This window comes from Aptenodytes forsteri, unplaced genomic scaffold (genome assembly GCF_000699145.1).
Source record: "Aptenodytes forsteri isolate BGI_AS27 unplaced genomic scaffold, ASM69914v1 Scaffold15, whole genome shotgun sequence".
Taxonomy (NCBI): Eukaryota; Metazoa; Chordata; class Aves; order Sphenisciformes; family Spheniscidae; genus Aptenodytes; species Aptenodytes forsteri.
In genome coordinates this window covers 3,663,639-3,682,001 of record NW_008795129.1, presented here as the reverse complement: position 1 = coordinate 3,682,001, position 18,363 = coordinate 3,663,639, and the positions used below count along the sequence as shown (strand labels likewise).

Sequence of the window (18,363 nt, the reverse complement as noted above, 5' to 3'; positions counted from 1 at the left end):
ATAGATCAAGTGCTGTCATGGAAAACAAAGAGGTTACTATTTGTTTCCCTCTGTATTAATTTATGAGGGGCAAATGCTGACTACAATGCCTGTAATGTGTCAAACTTGGATTGTTTACCTGCACAAAAGCTTTTTGAATCAAATCGTACCCTACCCTCAGAGACACTTCACAACTAAATGCCTCTGAAAATAGAAACAAAACAAACAAAAAAGACCTTTTTTTTAAAAAAAAAAAAAAGTCCTGGACTTTTTTGGCTAGAATGTAGAGTCAAAGGCTGAGAACAGTAAGTGAGATACATATACCCTGATTACAGCAACATTGCTCAAGGAAAATCACTGACTTTCCATACACCAGAAGACAGCAAAATGCCTAAGTATACTGGAGCAAACATTAATATGAGTAGCAGTAATAGTAAGTGTTGCCATTAGATAAGTAACTGTGACATGAACCATTCTTATCTAATGTAAATTCAGATTGCCAAAGGACTGTTGTTTCCATTGGTTTTGCAATCGAGGAGAAATTCTTTGAGAGTCTGATTAAGTTCAATCACGAACACACGCTTCCTACGGATATCCCTGAGGATCAGACACACATTGCAACTGCATTCCTAACAGCTAGAAAGGCAGTAAGAGCAAAATGAAATTCTGCTTTTAAACTGCTCATTTACAGCTTGAAGAAAGTACCCAGGATGCCACCCGCTCCCTGCAAAATGATCTGATGAGGACAAAATATGCAGATTTCCTTTCTGGCAAGCGCAATGGTCTAACTTTTGCTTAGGTGGCAGCCATGCAGCTTCCAAACAGCTTGAGCAAGATGAGAGTCCAGTATCTGAATTATTAACTTTTAAATTAAGTAGTTTGCAAAATGTACAGAACATATGTTCTGACTGAGGACCTATTTTAGGGCTCAAGTAGATTTTCCAAATGATTTACAAGTGTGAAATGTTTGGATATCCAGGTAGGAGCAGCAAAAGTACATATCTTAGATACCATCAATAAGGATGCTGCGATACTTGAAGTTGCTGGAGGTAGAAGGAGATATTCTGGGCAACCTTCCCTGCATCTTGTGCAGAAATCTCATTCATAACTATTCCACTTCATTGCCTCCTCCCAAACCACCCTTTGCAGTACTTCTTAATTATTGTTCACCGTGAGCTTTTCGCTTTTCACTTGCAGTCTGTTCAACCTCCCAGCCAATACTGCTGCCACACCTGTTAAGCATTTAAGCAGAAACAAGTTAGAAAACCTGGCAGAGGTCTGCCCGGTATCCAACAAATCTGCGCACTCTCCTGTATGCAAAACCCAGGAGGAAGCTTAAACAGACATGTTTTGTACCCTAATACGAGCTATTCTGTGACAGAAAGGGTAAGAACATTTCCCTGTTCTTCTTTGATTTTGATGGAGTGAATATTGTCCTGAATTTACTGCATCGGGTGTCAACTGCTGAATGTCTGCCCCTCTCTAACCACATCGTGTCTTCAGGTGGATGACATGTCTTCCTGCCCCTTGTCCTTTCCTTCCTCAGAGCACATGGCTGAGCGACACAGAGGCAGGACTTCAGCAGTGCCCACTCTCACAGGGTGCCAAAGGCAATGTGGGGACCAGCCAGGCTGGTGGGATGCAGAGATAGGTGCCAGGCTGTTCAAAACTTCACTCTTCATCGTAGCTGCATGCCAGGCCTTTTGACTGAGAGGGATCATTCAACTGTAGCATTATTATTAAACAGCTCACTCCTGAATATCTCAGGCAAAGTTTTAAGACCCATGGGAACACAGGTTCTTCCAAAATGAGCTCCTGCCTTGTGAAACAGGTCCAGTGGGCTCCAGAGAACTTGGTACTGTCCTGTACTATTTTGAGCACTGTGAAGGCATTTCAAACTTAAGGTTTTACATAGATTCTGGAATGACTGCATTTTTTTAACCCTTCCAGGGAAAGGCTACAGTGAGATCCCTGGAATAAGCACTAAAACTTTCTGGAGCTGAACTCTGTAGCTCAAGCATGCTGACAAACAGGATCCACATTTTAAAAAATAATAATAATAATAAATAATTAAATAAATAAATAAATATCAATGCTCACACTATACAGAAGCACAGGTTTATTAGAAAACAAAGTATATCCATCCTTCTACCCACAAGAGTCTAACTCACTGTCAATTCTTGCCTGCAAAAATTAGTCTGGCACGTCAAAGGATGGCTGCTGTGCACTTGAAATAATGTGAAGGCTGTCATTTTCCACACACCTCCTGTGAAGGAGAAACATGCCCAGTTCTGCAGTGTATGCAATGCATCAGAGAGTCAGCATCCGCGTCTGTAAAACCTGAGTGCGGGGGAGAAGGGAGGAAGGAGAGGGAAGAGAACACAGTGTCACTGCCTCTGCCATTTTGGAGCACTTGTCTCTTCATCACAAATGAAAGTAGTCCCTGTGCAAGGTACTGAAGGTTTAACTCACAGCGTACAATGAAATTATATCATTTTCTCCAACTTAGTCACTGACTTTCCATGCCTTTTTAAACAAAAAGCCAGGAAGAGCATCAAGGAGCACAGCAGCAGCATTGCTGTTGAAAGATCTTACAAGAAACATGCCTTTGGAAAAAATTACTTAAGTAATGCAAAGAAGAACAGAAAATTGCAAAAGGAAGCTGATGATGAAGGGACACTTTTTCCCCCCCTGTAGCCTTATGAGGACTGTAATCCTAGCAACCAGAGCTGTTCAAAAGCATGTGTAGGAGGATAGGGGGAAGAAAGGATTGCATTGTTTATAGTACATAGATATAGAGACTGCAGCAGGAGCCAAATGAGGAGAATACCTTCTGTGCAAGAACGGAAGAGTAAAAGGAAATGGGTAGGTAAGGACAATTGTAGGATTTGTACAGTACAGAAGAGAATCCCTTCCATGTAGGACACAATTTCTTCCACGGAAAAGATGTTTCATCCATGGAGCTGGATGACATAACTTCTCTGGAATAGTAACCTTCCAATGTTTGTTATCTGTGGTTCTGTTACTAGACGGGTTGCAGTTCTTATAATTAGCACTTTATCAGCTAAAAAGTCAAAACATTCCTTGCATCAATCTATTTAGTCTTATGTCACCTTTATGAGATGGGTATCAACCAAGATTGAAAGGAATGTCTGGTGTGAATCATAAATACTTTAAAAGGGTTCTTGAAGTATGAGTACTCAACACTCTCTGAAAATAAACTTCCTGGAATAAGCTTCTGGGTCACTTCATATCAGTAAGCCTTTCTGATATCATTGCCATTTCCCCTCTTTTATAGCTAACAGAATGGAGGTGCACAGAGGCACCAGACAGCTTCTTTAAAGAAATCTTATTTACAAACCTAGAAGGAGGCAGTTGTTTTTTCACCAGTTGTCAAGCACTTCAGATCTCACTAGGAAAATTACATCCCACCTGCAGAATGCTATAGAACAGTTTGAAAACCTATTAAAAGGCATCTAATAAATCCCACAGAATTTCAAACAAATTACTACAAAACCCCCACTGCATTCATCTAGAGCCCACACAAGCTCCTTTATGGACAGATTAAGGAAAGTGGTCTGCTTGTTGACCTGCTTAAGTATGACTTTAATTACTCAGTCCACAAGTGTGAAAATACTTTCCTAACTGAATTGCACCAGGACCAGAAATACATGCAGAGCCCTATTTTTTGACTAACGGCATTCTTTTACCACAATTACTTCTATGTGGACTCCTTCTCTATGGCACCAGGTGAGTTGAACCAGGCTGCCACTTACCCATGGTTTTCTGTGGACTGCTTCAAGGATGCCCATGAAGAAAAGCAAGTCTGCTTTCAATAGGCTTAGGTCAGGTAGGCAGGGATCTAGGGCTAACAAAAAGTCCTAAGGGATCCACACACAGAAAACTGTTGAAAAACAATTATTTACACTGACAGTATATTAAATATTGCCCTGAAAATAATTCCATTAAGCCCCTTTACACAATCTAAATATTCACACCATTATTTGGCACTAGCAGAACAACACCTAAATCATCCAGAAATGCAAGTTGCAGCAAGGCAAAAATACACCAAAATAAAGTGAAAAAGGATCCCCAGGATTTGATGGAGCTGTGACAAGCATCCAAAAGAAACACATTTCACCACTAAACTTTTTCATGTTACTTCCAACTGATTTTTGACACTGGAACTGGCTTTTAATAGATACACAGGAGATAAATGTCTCATTACCAAAAATAAATCCGTCTGTTAAGGATGACAGAGAGAGGCAGAAGCACTACACTGCCTATTATGGTATTGAGCAACAGATTTCACTCCCTCTGCTATAATATGCCCATTAATTAAAAATCTGACAAGCTCTTCCAAAGAATTTCTGAGCTTCTTTGGTCCTCTCTAATTCCTCCATAATTCTTTGTACATATAAACGTGTCAGGCCTGGAAAGAAGTGGGGCATGCACATAATTTACCACAGAGCTCTTTTTCTGTTCAAATACGAATACTGGTAAGGAAACAATAACAGACAAAAGGGGAACAATGCAAGAAATTAATGCAATGAAACAAATGTGCCTGCAATTCCCCGTCCAGTCACCAGATGAAGCTGCTTAAAACACCAACATGTTTATCTGCCTTTTTGACCACAGAGACCTCGTATGTCCGTGCCAAAACTAGATGCATCAGCTACCAGTGAGCTAAATCACTTTGCATTACAGCCCCTGTTTCACGAACATGCGAGACACTACTTTAATAGGAAATGGTAGCTTGCTTTAGCATTAACAGTGTGTCGCACACAGCCATAACGCAGTGAGGCCTTTGTTCTCTTTGCAATGTGTTGCCTTTGTAAAATTCCCTCCCTACGGTCAGGCAGAGTAGCCATTTTATTCTCACAATTGATATAACATGGATAGACCTCTCGCGCTGTCAAACACATACACTTGCGCTCTCACAGATAGCCATACTCACAGATTATTGCCTTTTCTTCTTGTTCTCCTTTGATGAGATAAAAATCACCCCACAAAGCAAAACTGCACATCTGTGCAATCAGAACAGTTTCTGTTCAGACCGTTGTTACACTTTAAATCAAACAGCCTGGAAAAAATTTCTCTGGGATATTGCTGCTTATGAGGTTCAAAGCTAGATGCAAATGTAAAAAATTGAAGCTTAGAAGGCCTTCCGCCGTATTATACAGAAAATGTGATCCTGTGTTTTAGTCAGCTATTCATCCGCCCTCTAAAGCAAATCCAGTTGACGCAGTTCTTCACTGGCATGCGGGAGGGCTAGATAGCCTAATAGGTCTCTTCCACCTCTAAGCAATTCATGCCTTGCATGGCTTGTTTTTATTGACTTATCTTACTGGCTGTTTGTGGGCAGAAGCACGTGCCTCATGCAAATGCCAAGACCTCTCTTGCTTTGGGATGCTATTATGCAAATGTAAGTAATCGGAATTAAAACAAAAAACATCATTCATCAATATCAAATCACAACACTCATTAACATCGCCTTTCTGACTAAAAGAGCAAGCAATGAAACTCCATTTCCAAGCCAAAGTACAGAGGAAAGCAGGGGGCAGAGGGAATCAACCTCTTACCTTGAAAAAACTACTTAATACGTTTCAGCACTAATTCACCGCATGAGATTCTTCCCCTAAGTCTATCACCTGGTAAGGAGAAGCAGCCTGGGTGAGAGTGCTTAAGAAATAGAAGACTCCCAATTTCTAACTATTAACCATGTTAAAATGGCCAAGCAAGCTGTAGTTTCAAAAGTTAAGCAGCAAAACTTAACTACAGGAAAGGAAAGTCTGCTTTCACCGCTTGGAAATATTCCTGATCTTTTCAGTGGGAACATTCAGTAGTACATGTTAATATTTAACTCCATGTTTTTCCAGTATTACACCAGTCTTCCTCCAGGGATGCAGAGGAAGGCAGTGGCATAGCTGAACTGTTACTCCCCTTTAAAAGCAAGAGAAGCGACCACCACAGAAAAGAGAAAACAGCAACAGAAAATACATGAAAAAAGAGAAAAGTTTCTGAAAAGAAACTTTCTGTATCACACATCACAAGAACATCTTAATGAATCAGCAATTCACTTAGACAATAAGTGATGAAAAAGACATTAATAAAAGTCATCAACTGTTCTTAGAGCTGTTTGGAGAGCAACAGTACTACTTTACTTGGTCACTTAGTATTTCTAAAAGTGCAACAGGTCAGTCTCAAGAAAACCTTCAAATGTTGGCCAGTGAAGACCTGCTCCTATCTATAGCTGGAGCTGCTGCTCCAGCTGCCAGGGCAAACATAACAAGCTCAGTCGGGGATGTCCCGGCCACTCTACTGCAAGGCATTCTTATCATCTAGTTTTCTCTAGTCTTGTTATGAAACACACCTCCTTTCTGCCTGCCCATTTTTTGGTGCTTTCTTCCCAAACATTTTCCAAGTCCATTTCCTTGTTTTTTTGCGTTAGCTAGAAACAAGACTTTCAAATTAAATGCTGAAAGAAATCTGCTCACACTCACGGTGAGACATGAGGAGGAGGCAACCGGGTGTTCAGAGATGGTAGCACCTGTTGTCCTCTGGTGAACACGCACCCCACATCCTCCCTTGTGCCAGAGCACAGGGGCATAGGATAGTCGCAGCCCCATTCTTCAAACACACTGGGCAAGAGGATAAGGTCCTGACATTTCTAATGGAAATCAGTGGTACCTAGGAGTGACCATCACCTTTGAAAGGAGAGACATGCTGTTTTGGTGCTTCGAAGACTCTGGACGGAAAAAGCCTTTAATGTTAGAAAACACAATGAGCAAATAAAAGCTGGCATGTATTTCCAGATGCCAGCCTCATTGTAATGAGATGCAGAAGGTCAATGCTCCTACAGACAGTAAAAACCTCATCATATCAGTGTCTTCTATCCCCCACCATTCTATTCAGCATCTTTAAGTGGAAGGTATTCTGCAGCCCTTCACACTTGACCTCTTAATTAAAGCATGGTAAAATTAACATCTCAGACATGATAGATCCTTTACCTACCTACATCAGTAATTAAACTAATTCTCAAGGGAGCAAGAGCATTTGTTATGTAAAATGTAACTTCAGCTGGGGTATTCCAAAGAAGGAAAAAGAGCTGATGTAATAAATGCAGTCATTTATATTTTAAGGGAGCTATTGTAAATGAAAGAACAACACCTGTGACAGCTTGAGGCAGCCCCAGCCAAATGAAATCTTTTGTGTCACCCAGGGACAGTACATTGCATATGGCCTCCCCATCTCCAGCTGCAATACTGAATAACTAAGTGGCGAAGCAGACACAGTTTATGCCTTCTCTGACTCTCGGATGCTAGCGCTATAATCCACTTTCAAAACCAATGGAACTGTACCTTATAGTAATTTAATATTAGTTCTACATGAAAAGCAGAATAGGTCAAAGTAGGTGTAAGGTCTTTCTTATGGGCAATACAGTCTCTTTGTTTTGCATTTGTGGAAATCCTAGAAGTAGGAGACCTTGACCCATGACTGAGACAAATCTAGACTCTATCACAATACAAATAATTGAATAATCATATAGAAAGAGTTAATATAATTAAAGATGAACATGACACCCCATCAGAGTGGCAGAATTTAATATTCTCTTCATGCTGATGTATAAAGGACCAAGCAATAAGAAAAAGTTCCAAGAAAGTAACTAAAAATGTATATGGAACCAAGGAGGTATAGAGGATATTTGAAGAGCTACAACAGTATAGAACACAAAACCCATTCATTTAGGAAATAAGACTGATTGCTGACATCTTCTCAGATGCAAGTTTGAGGGCTTGAGTTTGTGCTTGAGCCTGAAGCATGAAAAACACTATTTCAGTTGTCAAATCTGGTACTTGCTCAAAGGGCCTATTTACTCAGCCGAGGCATAACTGTTGAGAAACATGGCCCAGCAAAGGTCTCTTCCCCTACACAGTGACTAGGTAACCTTTTCTAAGGATTTGTCTTAAGCTGCATACCAGCAGTCCAGGCCTCACTGAGCTTCAGAGAGTCCTCCCAGACGTCTCCTTCACTCACGGTTTAAATGCATAGTGTTCAGACTACAAGCAGCCAGCATGCATGTGACATGCTGTCTCTCCCCAAAATACAGTCAAATCCACACCAGGTAAGGTCAAAATTTCCGCAGTCCTTCCTTGCTGTATTACTAAGCAATTAAACAAACTGTATAAACTACAGTCTAAACCCTCATCCTCAAGTTTAGTTGATCCCATGATTCATCTACTCAGAGCTACTCAGTTAAGACTGATTGATTGCCTGTCAGAAATAAAAAAAAACCAAACCCAAAACCAAAACAAAACACACCAATCTATTATTTTGGAGAGAAACAGAGCAGAAACCATTCCCAACTCTCACACCTATGGTAGTATTAGTAAAGAGTGCAAGAGTGAATCATGACTCATTAAGACACTGCTGCGGGATGCCTCTATACCTGTTTCTCTGAAGGAAGGAAAGAGAGACCATACGCAATAAGGTTGACGGGGGAGGTTGCTTTGGGTGGGGGTGTTTGGTTTTTGGTGAGGTGGGTTTTTTTGGTTGGTTTTTTGTTTTGGGTTTGCAGGGGGTTTTTTTTTTTTTGGGGGGGGGGGGTTGGCTTGTTTGGGGGTTTTTTTGGTTTTTTTTTGTTTTTTTACACAGGCAATAATGTGTTGGTATTGAGGCCACTCCTTGAATTTTAATATAAAAATCAGGCTACAAAATTATTCTCATAAAATTGGTAATATGACAATCAAAACAGTTAAAAACCAAACTCCAATGGCAAAGATTTTTAAGAATACATTTGTACTTAAGAGTACTTGAAAAAAAAACACTACCCCTAGATGTTTTAAAGCCTTCCCTCTCTCCCCCGTGCTGCTAAACTGAAAAAACAGGAGCTCTTTCTCACATGCAGACCCCAACAGCAATCTCCCCGACATGAAGGAGGCTGTTGCTTTAGCTGTTTGGAAGTCTATACTACGGTGACTCCTTGGCCTCTGGCTGGGGTTTATCAAATGAGTGGCCACCCCTACAACCCCCAAGGGAAACATACTCACTTCTGCCACCAGTATTAAGCATTTGACTGCTTACTGCAGTCTCATCGAAGACTGAGAAATGGGCTCAGCAAATCTAGCCTTGCATATTTGAGAACTGCTCTATCACTGCTCATCCAAATTTCAGGCACACAAACAAGCCATTGTGGTGGTTGTGAATTCTGTTCCAAGCTATTGAAATATTGAGTCCAAGCAAAACACCATGAAGAAAATACTTAATTTCTGATCTATTTCAACTATCTTTTTCTTGGCTTACACCACTATGATTAATCTTTAAAATGTTGCTAAGGAAATGAGATAGCTAAATGGTCATTGTCTTAAGTATACACTGAACATCTTATAGCACAGCCAGTTTACTGCAGTTCTACTATGCAAAGCATCAAATACTGAGCACGTGACAGCTAAAATAATCAGAGGCATTCAGTTGTGAATAAACAAGGCCAAAGCAGAACATGAATATAGGAAGAGAAGATTTTTAAACCTTTTATAAACAGATTGTTATCAGCCCATGGAAGACAAAATTGACTAGGCAAGTTCCCATCATATCCAGGGTACCATCTGGAAAATGAAGAGAACATTTTTAAAGTAATTAAAATAACTTATTATGATATTAACAGCATTCATTGGAGTATATATAGGCTCAAAAGACCAGATCTTCAACAAGTACAGTGAGAGTACCTTCTGAAGTCAATGGCATTACACCAGTTTACAGTGTAATACCATAATACCAATACTAACACATAATTTTACTTCTCCTTTTTCTGCTTTTATTTGCCAACACCAGAATTTCAAACCCTCAAATAACTGAGTTTCTCTTAGCTACAGATCCTACACAAGCTTCTGATCTTCATTACACTGGATCCAACACCTTCCCTCTAAATAGTATTACTCTAAACTTATAATTAACTGTAATTGAGAATGAGATGCAATATCACTAATACCCAAGGCATTGTAACTAGTCTAATTCTTTAAATTAAACAATCTTCAATACAAATGTGTCGCAGGAGTACTGTACAGCCCACATGATCCAGATCTTAAACTTGCAGATTTGACTCTTCACCCCACGCAATGGAAATGCACCAATGCCAAGAATTGACACCTTTCTTTGTCCACCTCAGTGCAGAGTCAATTATTTGTCACTTCGACAAATCTTATGAATTATATCCCAGGATAATGCAGAGTCCTTATAGTCACAACACTGGGATAGTCAGCTGAGAAAGCTTATATTTGTATAAGCAAGAGATTTATGAGAAGAAAAGACTACAATAATGTAAGGAAATAAGCCAAATATTTTTTTCACTATAGAAGAATTTTTGAAAGTTTCAGATGTGAAATGACACAGTGAAACTTGTTGCTAAACCTTCTGACATATAACAGTAGCCACAGATTATGAGACAGTGTAATAAATAAAAGAACTTCAGTGGTCTGATTAAGACAGTACAGATAAAGGGTCATAATTAGCCAGAAGATGACATGCTTTCCATTTATGTACGCACAGGAAACTGCTTCAACTTCACAGGGATTACCATGGCATGAAGAGCAAAATTCATCTCTCCAGTGTGTCTGGAGGGACTAGTTTCCAGCAGATGCTTCTAAGGTCATGATTTCTGCTAGAAGCATCCCCAAAAATGGTGGGACTGAAAGGGAGAATAATGCTCCAAAACTACATTGCCAAAAATGTCGCTGTCTCCATCCAGAGACACTGGAGTGCATTAGCTTTGAGGTCACTAGAATATTTCTGCTCTGCTGAAGAAGGAACAGGGCAAGAGACAGTAAATCATTCACTTGAAAAACTCTCCCAGAAAGTCTCTTGGGACCAAAAGGATCTAGGCTGTCCGTTGTCACCGTATGGCGTGTGATCCTACCCTGAAAATTTGGTCAGAAGGAAAAACATCCTGGACTGAACTGCACAGAGCATTTGAGAAATGTATGAGATAAAGTAATCACTGTGTACAAGGCATAATGTAAGACCTGTGAAGATTCCCTGGACAAGTCTGCTTAGGACTTTATACCATCCTCCACTGAAACAAACTTCCACAACTTATGTTCTACCCGAAAGCAACTCTCCTACGCTGGCTGCTCTGGCTCTATCAGAGTCCACGCAGCCCATTTCCAGAGAGCCCTGACTACCTTCCTGGTTCACCAACAACTACCTCTTCCCCTCACCTTCCCTTACTCTCTTCTGTAATGAAACCAAATGCCAGGGCTCTCCTAAGAGACAACTGCAAACTGTTATCTACCATCAAGTAGACCATTACAGCTTGTGTTAGTTTCCCCATACACAAACCCCGCTGTCATGAGACTAGCACAGTAGGAAGACACACCGTGTTCAGGTCCCTGGAGAGGGCTGGGTTCCCGCACCAGAGACAAGCTACAGAATTAAAATGATTTATCTAGTCTTTGTGCATCACAGAAGCTTATACTTTTGGTGGGGTTGGAGGACAGATGGACCTTTGTTCGGTTGTTTTACAATAGTGCTAAACTAAGTCAGGTCAAGGGCACTACATTCAGCTCAACTCTATTATGAAAAGGACAAATCATGTCCCACACAAAGGGATAGGGCATTCAGGAGGGGCTACAACTCCACCAGTATAGAGGCACAACGTTCCTGCAGATTACATTTCTGAAGATGAAAGAAGAGGGAGTTGTAGGTACATACACCCTTCAGTCATTACTGCAACCGTCAAGCGTAAGACACAGTTCGCTTTGCTAGCTCAGGTATGGATAGCAGTGTAGCCACAATCACAGACAGCTCAGAGAAAGCTGGCAGTCCAGGCTGAAAAGTAGAGTGAAAGCTCGAGAAGTTAGTCCATTTGGAGTGCCTAGTACCTGACCTGGTATCTGACCTAACTCCACATGGGAGGGGGTGTAGTGGGAAGTCAGAGGCAACACACGTGCTTTGTTTCACCTCTTGCTGCTTGTTTTCTGAATCTCCTTCATCTCTTTTCAAATGAAAACTTTTGGGGGAAAAAAAAGTAAGTTTCTTACTACACCTCATCCTTAGAATGACACTTTGATGACATTACACTGAATGTTTGTGATGATACACTAATATCACGATTAGATTCCAGCTAATCATCACTTCAAGACAGCAAACTTGTCCACCTTTCCTATCAGAGACAACAGCTTAGGGACTCTGCAATTTACAGTTTCCTTGTTACTCTGAGGCTGCCAGAAAATGAAAATTATGGTTGCAAAATAGCAGTATTTTTCATTAAAATCCCAAGGAGTTAATTACATAAATACTGTTATACACTGCACTTCACAGTCTCTCCCCAGGAAACTTGTTAGGCCCTTTTAATAATGCACAAGCATCATCTTATTCCCATGAAATGGAGGAAAACATGTTCAGCACAGCCACAGAAGTCACTGTGAGGTGTTCCTGCACAAAGATAACAGGGATCAACTTCTACACATATCCAGTGGCAGAAACTGGCCTTTATTACAGTTGCATGTCCAATGATATCAGAAAGGATAAAATATTTCATGAGGACAAGGGCAACTGTGCTCCGTTCAAGGGCTTGTCATCACTTTCGATTAGAAGCTCATGAACGCAAAGCCTGTTTTCACTCTAGAGATGCAAGCAAAATAGCACCAGCCTCAGTGATGCAAGTGAGAAATAAAACAAAAATGAAGGAGAAAAGGAGGAAAAAAATCTCCAACTTTTAAAAAGCAAGGCTGCCATGCAATCACACTTCCACAGTGAGAAGGAAAACACTTCTAGCCTCCTTTAAGGGCTAAGTGTACAGGCTCCAAAGAATGGAGACTGTTTTCTCATTTTTTTCCCAGCTTTGTTTTTCATCCAGGTTACATTTCATTAAGATATAAGAAGGAGCTAGTACATTTTCTCCTTCGCAGCCTAATACCTCCTGCCTGGTTTCCATCTTCTGTAACTACCGGGTATTACTACATATTCCCTCAGGAAGTTAGGACAGCCCTAATTAGTCTATGATAATGAAAGATACCTTTTAACTGCTATATCCTTTCTACCACATACTGGAGGCCATCGGAAATTTTCAGAAACTAAAGCATGCAGGGATTTGACCCAGACCAGCTGTGCCTGCATTCCTATTAACCCTAGTGGCCCATGGCCACCAGCTGGGACTACCAAATAATCCAGGCATGCTGACAGTGAGAGGACATTAGGCACCAATTAAAATACCGGTAGCTACCATCGCTGTGAGCACTAGTGCAGCTGAGGGAAGGGAAACGCTACTGTAGATAATGCCAGCAACTTCTATGGATGTTTCCTGTTTTTGCCACGCTATGTTAAAGCTAAGTAAGAAATACAACAATAAAGAAAAAGGCGATTTAAGCTTACCATTTTTTAGTTTAAAAGCTAAGAAAATAAAAGTCTTCCCCAAGTGCACCCACATGCTCCTCTTGAGCATTTTGTGCCTGAACCAAGGCATGTAACAAGTTCCCTATTTTTATAGCTGAAGAACACAGGAACAGAGCTTCTAATTTAGTTACAGTTCATACCATCACCCAAAACCATATCATCACACCCACACGGGCACCTGGAGCCAGCCTTCAAGTGCAAAGAAGGTGGTTCCATTTTGCAACATGATCGATTCCATTACAACTGAAGAGACCACCAAATACACAGAGACTACTGGCAGCAACACAGTGGAAGGTTGCAGTGCTGAAGATCATGCTGGTTTTGTTTCACAAAGGAAAGCATGGTGACCCTGTGGTGAAGGCTGAAGAGCTGAGTTCAGCTTCCTTGGAAGGAAGCTTTCCGAATAATTTGGACAAGTCATTTGACCTCCTAGTGCCACCCCCCATCTAAAATTTAAGGCTAGCATTAATCTTCTACCTTGCAGCAATATAATATCTGATTCTGCAAAGTGACAGCGACTTAAATCTAAATCAACAGAACAACTTAAGTTGTCCATCTGCTTGCCAACATGATGCACGCTCTAGAACAGTGCATAAAAAGGCAATTCTTAAGTATGGGGAATTTTTCCATCTTATATTATTTTTTCCTCTTCCTTAGAATGAGGGAGAATCAAATCTTTGTCCATTCTTTGCAAAAGGGTGCAGAGCACTTGTCCAGGGCAAGCTGTGGATCCTGGGAGCCTGGAAACTGCAGCCCAGAGGTAGTTCACTCAGCATCTCCCCAAGGTAGTGACTCCCGGGACAAGGTATCCCAGCAAATGGACAACCAAGGAACCAGACAGGCACGCAGACGGGAAACGTGTTTGGCAGTTAGGATCCTGTCAGCATTTTGTCAAAGCTGAGCTATCTCTGAAGCACATTTCAATTTCAGAGAATTTGTGACTTGCTAAAAATACTGCACTGGACTTCTTCCAACACCTTGTAGTCATTCAAACCAAACTGTAATGTGCTTTAATATGCATCAACATTATCTAAGTTTCAGACAGTATTTATAGGTTTAACATGAAGAGCTCTGACGATCAGAATATTTCTTAGTTTCATGCACTGGCTGAGAATGTTCACTCTGATGAGTGATATTTGGGGTTTACCCAAACTGGGGTAAAATTCAGGTAATTTGGGTTTTTTGTTTTTTTAAGCTGCTATTTTATGTCTTGCTTGGCAGGAGTCCATCAGAGCTCGAATCTTCCTATGTTTTGCTTTGGGTCGATCTGAATAAAAGACGCATTTACTGTTCAATATTTCAAATAAAAAGGCTTCATCCCTTTCACAGGATGTAAACCACAACTGACTCAGCTATGGCATTAAAAAAAGAAAACAACACAAAAAAACCCAAACAAGCTTCTTCGATGTTAGAAGGACGACAACATATTCCCTACGGAAACATGTTTAGCATTTTGCTAGGTAGATATAATCAAATTTTAATGACGATGAAGAAGCTACTGTAACAGTACAACAAAACACAACATTAAACAGCATTTATATGCTTTTCCTGACCCCTTAGGAGATTACAGTTCTGCCATTCTGACAAAATATTTTTCCTCTATATTTAAATCATCACAGAGGTTTGGTGATTTGCCAAGAAACCCGCTGAAGTCCATTTGCTGCCTGAATTTAATATATGAAAAATACCTCCCCTGTGTATCTCCTGACAATATTTGTTTCAGTGTATACTGTTGCACCAAGCATCTGGAATGTTACACTTGCTCAGAAAGTTCTCAGAGCCCTGATGCCTGAAGTCATTTCGGTTTACTTATGTATATTTCGTGGTATGTCTGTCAAGCAGATCTGATGCATGACTGGAATTAAATGTTCTTCCCATAATGAGACACTGAAAAATGCCGTGCAAAATTGATTCTGATAGCACAACCATATTTCAACCCATAATTTTATCTGTCCTGTGGCCCTGCACACACTGTAACACGTATGCTCAAAATATATTGCAAGTTGAACCAAGATAACAAGACGAGGAAAGACTTCCAAATCAAGTTGTTGTTCAAGGGGGTTTTGGGTTGGGTTTTTTTCTTTTTTTCTTTTCAAACTCACAATACATCCAGCTTCCATTGCCGAGTTAGCACTGCTGAACTGATACAACATTTTACTTTAAGAACAACTTTGTTGTTGATGGTTGACAGGTAGACAGACTTAGATTTGGGATGCAGATGTCAAATAAAGTGAGAATAAATGAATTGGAAGAGGTCTGAGCCAAAACCAAATAAACCGAGGTTCAGTAGCAGCCATTACTACAGTTTAAGAGTGCGAGAAACCGTTCAATAATGGCATAAGAAAGAATTACACAGGATTGTTTTAGGCTAAGTGAAAATTGCTTTCCACTTCTTCTCAAGCTTACACTTCATTATACGATTCTTCAGCTAGGCAGATAAACAAAGATACTTTCATTTGACCACAGATAAAATGTGTTTGCACTACAATGTCTGGTTGAACTGTAAGCTTTTTGGGGCAAGAACTAAATTTACTTTTGTTTAGAGCCTGAGAAATGGAGGCTGTGGCCCTAACTGTGTCCTACAGGCACTACTTTAATACAAATAATAAAATACTGTCTCCTGTTCAATTGCAATTGAGTCACAGCTGCCTATACACTAAAACCTCTTAGGCTACATACTAAAAGTTGTTCACCGCCTGGAAGTCATAATATAACACACTACCCATTGACAGTTACTGATCAAAACTTGAATGAGTGGTTCCAGAGAAACTGGAGGAACGATGCATAAAAGATGACCAACTAAAATATGAACCAGCTTGATGAATCTATACCTACATCAAAGGAGAAACCCATATTTTCATAGGAACTTCCTCACACACAGCACTAGGTAGATTTACTCTAGCTGAGATGCCAGCCCAGTGTCTTTATTAGCGCTCATTTAGCTCATTTACACTTAATTTGTAGAAAGAATCCCTTATAGACATATTCAGCCCAGCGTACAATGGAAGCAACCTTGCTACAGACTGCTGAGATGCAGTACGATGGAGGGCAGAAATGTACCAATATACTGATGCTCTGACTAGTTCATTACATACAGTTCCTGACATCCCAGAGAAGAAATTCCGGCTATGTTAACTTTGGCTGAGACTCAAATTAACAATGGGAACCTGAAATGCATCTAGGTAGTGCTCTTTACAAGAGGCAGGATGACAGAACACTTTGCTTAATTAAACTTGCCTGCCTCTTCAGATCCATGGAATCAGATCCAAGAACTTGGAGGTCACTTGCAGGAACAGCTCTACCAGGAGATCTGAATTTGACCTTACAATCTTTCGCCATGCCATGTAAAATCCATATAAATTACGCAGACTTAGCAAAAAGGCTGACAGACCGACCGACCAGTGATGCAAACGGGTCTTCACCTTTGTTTGGTACAGTAGTTAAAACATAGCTTCAGTTTTTCTTCCTAACTATGAGGTGCTACATCCATCAAATGTAGGTACATGGAAACAGGAGATACAACATCCTTTCATCCTTACCACCCTTTGTAGACATCCAGGCTGCAGTAAAAGACAGTTTATCATTTTGCTTTTAGTAGTCAAAGAGCAGTTAAATTAAATGACCTGGGGAAAACGGGTCTTGGAGAAGTCTGTAAGCTACTGAGAAAATTAGCCTCTTTTCCTTTGACTCTGTCTCTGCAGAGAAGAGATCATGGACTTTAAACTCCAAGATAACAAATAAAGTTAAATACCACTTCCTGAGTCTGGATCTTGTTTTTGGCACTACACAAAGAATAATATCCACAGATCTTCACAACAATAGGGCTTTTTTTTGTTGGTGGTGGTTTTTTTTAAAAGCTGTTTTTTCCATGATACGCACATTTCCCACAGCTCACGCTGAGGTATCTGATCAGGCTTTAGACTCTTATCTTACAGTCCCTGTCTCTTGTTAGTGAGTTCATCTCTCTGGGAATAGTGCTACAAAAAGTACTGAAAAAAGAAAGACATTGCAAAGGAACTTGTATGAAAAGCAATTTTGCTTTATGTGTTTTAAATCTAAATGTCTTTTCATTCTGATTCCCAAAAAAATCATTTTTGTTCATGTTTAATGGAAAAAAAAAAACTGTTCAAGTATTATAGATGAATTTCTACTGTCAATGAACCATTCAAGCTCTCAGTAAGAAAGCATAATGCCTGCCAAACAAATAAACATAATATTTAGGACACTTGAAGCATGCTATCAAATGGACAGATTGTTAGACTTTACAGATCACCTCACCCAGCAGACACACACAGCAGTTACTCTGTTCTCAAGCTGCAATGTCATTTACCAAAATACTTTGTCTGAGCACTGAATATCCTATTTGTGAGGACTTTGGACTATTTCAAGATCCCTACCCACAGGCAACCTGATGCCTGTTAAGCAGTGAACCAGACTAGTTAGACCACAGCACAACCTTTTGTTGCATACAGAAGAGAAAGACCACCTTGAAGGACACTTTCATTTGAGGATTTAGGCATTAAAGATGCACATCCATATTTCTAATGGTTTGAGTTTGTTTACCCTTCATCCACCTGTACTTGCTCCAGATACTGCACAACCTTAATTTGTTTATTTCCAAGCCTTTAACACTTGGTTCCTCTCCTGCTTCCACATGTCTCTAGACAGTAATGAAAGCGGGAATGAGTTATGCATTGTTTGTATTATCATAGCACCTAAAAACACTGTGCAAATACATAACATGTACTGCCTCAAAGACTTAGAGCCTAGGAATCAGACATCACAACCCTCTTCATTATATTTGATCCTTCCCCATTTAGCGTGCTCAATAATCTAGCACCACTTTGCCCCATAAGAGTCACAATAAAAACCCAGTAAACATGGAGCTTCCACACCAAGCCATTTCAAAGATAACTTAAACTAGAATAAACTAGCAAACTTTCCAAAAGTGGACTTACAATAAATATTCAGACTTCCATTTCTAGTGTGAGGATG

The 18,363-nt window shown here is 40.2% G+C and overlaps 1 protein-coding gene across 2 annotated transcripts in view; it reads right to left on the bottom strand.

Moving 5' to 3' along the window:
- SORBS1 (sorbin and SH3 domain containing 1) overlaps positions 1 to 9,527 on the bottom strand; it is a 145,753-nt gene extending 136,226 nt beyond the window's left edge. Inside the window, exon 1 of one of the 2 annotated variants that reach the window (XM_009277676.2) lies at positions 9,508 to 9,527. The gene's annotated coding sequence lies outside the window, so the exon portion shown is untranslated. Of the gene's footprint in view, positions 1 to 4,936; positions 5,044 to 9,507 lie in introns of those variants that run through there. The other variant, XM_009277678.2, reaches the window with a different exon arrangement.
- Between the last annotated feature and the right edge of the window lie 8,836 nt (positions 9,528 to 18,363).